The 5,767-nt window shown below is 41.3% G+C and overlaps 1 long non-coding RNA gene across 1 annotated transcript in view; it reads right to left on the bottom strand.

The window, feature by feature from the left end:
- Positions 1-61: 61 nt before the first annotated feature.
- Positions 62-5,767, bottom strand: part of LOC111814505 — a 7,331-nt gene continuing 1,625 nt past the window's right edge. Inside the window, exons 2-4 of the long non-coding RNA XR_002819469.1 lie at positions 1,210-1,300; positions 975-1,107; positions 62-98 (exon numbers count right to left, since the gene is read on the bottom strand). This is a non-coding gene — a long non-coding RNA (uncharacterized LOC111814505). The remainder of the gene's footprint in view (positions 99-974; positions 1,108-1,209; positions 1,301-5,767) is intronic.

Raw genomic sequence — 5,767 nt, 5'->3', positions numbered from 1 at the left:
TATCAAAATTTCAACTTTTCTCTAGGTTGAATGGCACATACCTGTAATCCCAGCTATTCAACAGACCAAGGCAAGAGAATCACAAGTTTGAGGTCAGCCTGGGAAATTCCATGAGAAAAAGATTTTTAAAGGACTGAGGACGTAAGCAACTCAGTATGCCCTGGTTTCAACCCACAGTACCAAGAAAACAAATCAAACTTAGAAAAAAGAAACTGACAAATAATCCTAAGGTTTACATTGAAATGCAAGTATCTTAGCATATCCAAAAAAAGTTAAAGGGCTGGCCAGATAGCTCAGCAGACTAAAGCGCCAGCTTAGGCAGGCACAGGGACTGGGGTTCAATCCCAGGTGTGCCATGCTGGCCCCGCCCCCGGGGCACGCTAAAATGGCCATTGAGACTGGGTGTGGTGGCACGCACCTATAATCCCAGCACTTGGGGGGCTGAAAACAGGAGAATCACTACAAGTCCGATTTGTGTAGTAAAACCCTGTAGACCCTGTACTAAATACATTAAAGAAAACAAAAGTCAAGTTAGAAGACTCCCACTTTCTGATTTCAAAGTGCACTGTACAACTACAGTAGTCAAAGATGGTGCGGTCTGTTATAGTGATACACATTTCTATAAAATCTGTACAATGTAAGACTAGAACAAAAAATTCTAATGTAATATACATGTAATGGTATATAAAATTAACCTTAATATTTATTATATATGGCCAAGTAATCTTTTTAAAGACACGGTCTTGCTATGTAGTTTAGACTGTCCTTGAACTCACTATGAAGCCCAGGCTGGCCTTGAAGTAAAGGAAACCTCTGCCTCGGCTTGCCAACTGATTATAGGCCTGTGCCACAACCACCTGACTTTTAAGTGATTTTTGACAAGTTGCCAAGATAACTCAATGGGGAAAGAATACTTTTTTTCAATAAAAGGCACTGGAAAATAAGATGCCTGTACCAGGAGAATGAATGCTTACCCTGATATAGTTGGAAGGCGTCCCACAAAAGTTTACGTGTTGGAAACTTCATTCTCAAGTTCATATGCCAATGGTATCTGAAGGTGGGGTCTTTCGGAGGCAATTAGGGTCAGGTGAGGTTCAGAAGGTTCCACTTTAGGGTTAGCAGATTTTAAGAAAGAAAAAGAAACCTCAGTTTGTATTCCCACTCTCTCGCCATGTGATATTTTCTGCCATGTTATAATGCAGCTCTTACCAAATATGGACCCAGCATGTTAGATTTCCCAGACTCCAGAACTGTAAAACATAACTTTCTCTTCTTTGTACATTACTTACTCACAGGCATTCTGTTGTGGAAATACAAAACAGAGTTGATACAAGCCCCTAATATCCCTCCTCTTTTCTGTAAGACAGAAAAATTAACTCAAACCAGATCAACCTAAATGTAAATGCTAAAACTATAGAATTCCTAGAAGAAAACATGGTAATAAATCTTTGTGACCAAGACTTAGGCAATGTTTTCTTGAATACAACAGCAAAAGGTCAAGTGACAAAAATAAATTGTACTTCACCAAAATTAAAAAGTTCTGTCTATCAAAGGAGACCCTCAAGAAAGTGAAAAGAGGGCTGGAGATGCAGCTCAGCAGCACAAGCACCTGACTGGCAAGTGCAAGGTCCTGAGTTTGATTCCCTGTACCAAAAAGAAAAAAGAAAGAAAATGAAACCATGAGCCGGGCATGGTAGTGACTGCCTGGAGCCCCACTAGTCTGCAGGGATAAGGCATGAAGATTGCAAGTTTGGGTCTAGGCTGGATAATTAAATGACTTAGTTGAGACCTTGTCTCAAAAAAAAGATGTTGGGGATGAAGCTCAGGAGAACAAGGGTCTGGTTCAATCCTCAATAGAAGAATGGAAGGAAGGAAAGAAGGGAGAAAGGGAAGAGGAAGAAGGGAGTAGAGAGGAGGGGTGGAGATGAGGATGGACAGACAGACAACCCATAGGATGAGAGAAAATATCTGTAATTCATATATTTAAAAAGAAACTTCAAGGGCTGGCCAAATAGCTCAGCAGATTAAAGCGCCTGTAAGCAGGCACAGGGGCCAGGGGTTTAATACCCAGGCCTGCCGTGCTGGCCCCATTCCCGGGGTGCATTGAGATGGCAATTGAGACTGAGCATGGTGGCACATGCCTGTAATCCCAGCTCTTGGGAGGCTGTAAACAGGCGGATCACTACAAGTTGGATCTAGTAGTGAGACCTTGAATACTCTGTAGACCCCTCCGTAAAATACAAAAAAGAAAGAAAGAAACTTCACACTTAGGTATATAAAGACCTCTTAAAATTCAGTAATAAAAACACAAATACTGTAATCTAAATACCTATCACTGTAAAAAAAATAGAAAAGAAATGAAGAGACAAATCATCATCAAATCAAAGCAGGCAAGGGGCTAGGGTTGTAGCTCAAAGGTACAGCACTTGTGTAGAGTGGATGAGGCCCCGGGTTCCATCCCTAGCACTGGGAAAACATGGGCTAAAGGCCTGAAGAGACATTTCTCCTAAGATTATATAAAATAAGTAATAAATACATAACAAGAAATTTAAAACCATTAGTTATTAGGGAAATAAAATCACAACTACAATGAGATACTATTTCATATTCATTAGGATGACCGTAATAAAAAACAGAAAATAAAAAGAACCAGGAAGGATGTGAAGAAATTGAGGCCCTCATACATCGTTGATGGGAAAGTAAAATGGTATAGGAACTTTTGCAAACAGTTTGGCAGCTCCTCCAAAAGTTAAATAGAGTTACCAAAAGACACAGCAATTCTATCCAAGAGAAAATACCCATACCCACAAACGCTTGCAAACAAATGCTCAGAGAAACACTGTTCATAAGCCAAACATAGAAGTCAAATATCTATTGCCTGACCAACAGACAAACAAAATGTAACATAGCCATATGACAGAGTATTATTTGGCAATAAAAAATGCTATATGAAACAATATGATCTGCAAAACATTATACTACGTGGAAAAAGTCAGCCATAAGACCAATACATATATTTGCATGAGCTCAGATAAATTTATAGAGACAGAAAGAATATTAGTGGCCACTTCGAGCTGGAGACAGTGAAATTAGTAGGGTGTGACTGCTAGTGAGTGTGAAGCTTCTCTGGCAGGGGAAGAGGGAAATGTTCTAAAACTGATCATGGTGATGTTTGTACAATCCCATGAATATACTACAAAACATTGATCAGCACCATTGAAGGGGTAAATTTCATGGTATGTAAAATGTATCTCAAAGCTGTACCAAAAAGAGGAAAACAGGCTAAGCGATGTAGCTCAGTGGTGAAGTGTGCGCTTTAAGCATGTGTGAGGCCCTAGGTTTGATTCCAACCAAAAAGAAAAAAGAAAAGATGGCAGCAATAACATAATGTCTATGAGCCACTAAAAATGACCTGGTAGGGTAAAAGTGGTGGAGCATTGCCCTCGAGTAGAACAGAAGATGGGCTCCAGAGCCAAAGTAGGACTGCTTTTGATCACAACAGCAATGGCTACCCATAATAAGAGAAGGCAAGGTACATGAATATAGATGCTGTATGGTGGTTGGATGTGGCGGTTAGGAATACACAGACATACTCTTCTGAGGGATTTTTAAGCAGGGTGCCTTAGCATGATGATGAGGCAGGTTATGGTGGAGATAGGAAGAGAGATAAAGTCTGAAATAGTCATCTCAGAGGACAAAAGAATAAAGGCCTAGGGAAATGTCCGAGTTGGACTTGATCAGGGTGGAGGTTTTGCCTGTATGCTAAATGTTAGTGAGACGGACAAAGGGAAATGAGGGTGTATGCAAAGGATTGATTATAATTAATGAAAAGCCATGGAATCTAAGCTAATTAACATCTTCACTGGCTTTAACCACTGATGGTACCTACATGACTGTCCCATCAAGTGGCTTGTACTACAGACAGATCTAATGTCTTTTGGTTTTGAGACAGGGTCTCATTCTGCAGTTCAGACTGTCCTTGAACTCACTTTGTAGCCCAGGCTGGCCTTGAACTTGAATTGATCCTCCTGCCTCAGCCTCTTGAAAGCTGGGATTACAGGTGTGTGCCACCAAGCCTGGCTTACCTAAACACTATTGTCAGTCAGTCTTTTCCCTAACAAAAAGCTACCTGATGGGACAGTCACACTGGTGGTTCAAGCTGCCCTGATCCCATCATGAATGTGTTAAACAAGGGGACTAGAAGCATGCAAGAAGTGTAGAAGTTGTTCAGTCCCAGTGAGCTGAAGGATTCCCAGAAGCAGGGTATTAGAGGCAGTGAGCTAGGACAGTAGGATGTACAATTTGGAAAGGAGGATGTCAGTAAATGAGTTTTGGAGGCAATGCAGTCATTGGTGTTTCTAAAAAAAAAGGGTGACACTGTGCAATTAGGTGGCTAAGGTAGGGCTGAAAGGCAGAGTATTTGTAAGAGGGAATGACAGAAGTGAGAGGTGAAAACATTAGGAGGACCATCTATGAAGATATTAAAACCACCCAGTGGGGGCCGGGGAGATGGCTCAGTAGAATAAGTGCTTCCCTGGCAAGTGCAAGGGCCTGAGTTCAATCCCCACTTCTGCCAAAAAAAAAAAAAACAAAACAACAACAACAAAAAAAACCCACAGTAAAACCACCCAGTTAGGACCAAAGCAGGACTAAGGAGAGTGACAGTGAGCTCCAAGCTTAAAGCCTAGGAATGAGGAGTGGCGGAGGCGAGTATGAATGTCTCTGGCTCCACAGAAAGGCAGTGGATAGTAGTACAATGATTTAAGATTTTTTTAAGGGGGAAAGAATTTTAATATATACTGACTTGCATATATTAAAATTCAACAACCATATAAATTGAGGACAGATTGTATATTATTTTGTCTGAAACCTTATGAAAAATATTCATCATTTAGGAAAACTGTCATCCTCTTTGTGGTTTCTGAGGTTTTTATTTTTTATTTGTGTGTGTGTGTGTGTGTGTGTGTGTGGCCAGCTCAGCCCACCAGGGGGCGGGGCTGGCTGGCATGTGGTGCTGGGGGACTGAACCGCGGTCTCTGTGCTTTGCTAAGCTTGTTCTAAGTAGGTGCTTTAGACCACTGAGCCATCTCACCAGCCCCGGTTTCTGAGTTATTAATCAGCACATAAGTCCTATAGCTGTTCAAATATCATTATGTGGAAGATCACTTCATAATGTCTTCTACGGGAATCACATTCTAGCCTTTATATACTGAAATGTGTATTGCTCTATTATAAGCCACTCTTCACCCTTGTATTGCAATAAGGACATTATAATGGTTTGGGGGAATTATGTATTATACAGGTTCTATTTTCTGTGTACTTCACAGAATAGTGAAGGGGACATTTGGAAATAGACACTATAAAAATTAGAGGCCGGGGAGATGGCTCAGTAGAATAAGCGCTTCCCTGGCAAGCGCAAGGGCCTGAGTTCAATCCCCGGTTGCGCCAAAAAAAAAAAAAAGAGTAAAAAAATTAGAGTGTTGGGACCAAGAAAACAAAGGAAGCATTCAAAAGTTAGGATGAGAAAGGGAGAGGATTGCTGTAAGGACAGAAAAGAGGATGATCACTTACAATCCTAGCATTCTGGGAGGCTGAAGCAAAATGACAAGCATGTGCCCAGCCTGGGCAGCTTAGGGAGAACTTGGTTTTGTTTGCTTTTTGGTGTGTGTGTGTGTGTGTGTGGTACCGGAGACTGAACTCAGGACCTTACACTTGCCAGGCAGACACTTAGGCTGCCGAGCTATATCCCTGGCCTGAGACCATGTTT

The sequence above is a fragment of the Octodon degus genome, unplaced genomic scaffold (genome assembly GCF_000260255.1).
Source record: "Octodon degus isolate 3935 unplaced genomic scaffold, OctDeg1.0 scaffold00335, whole genome shotgun sequence".
NCBI lineage: Eukaryota > Metazoa > Chordata > Mammalia > Rodentia > Octodontidae > Octodon > Octodon degus.
Note: the sequence above shows the minus strand (reverse complement) of the source record. Positions and strands in the feature narration are given on the sequence as shown.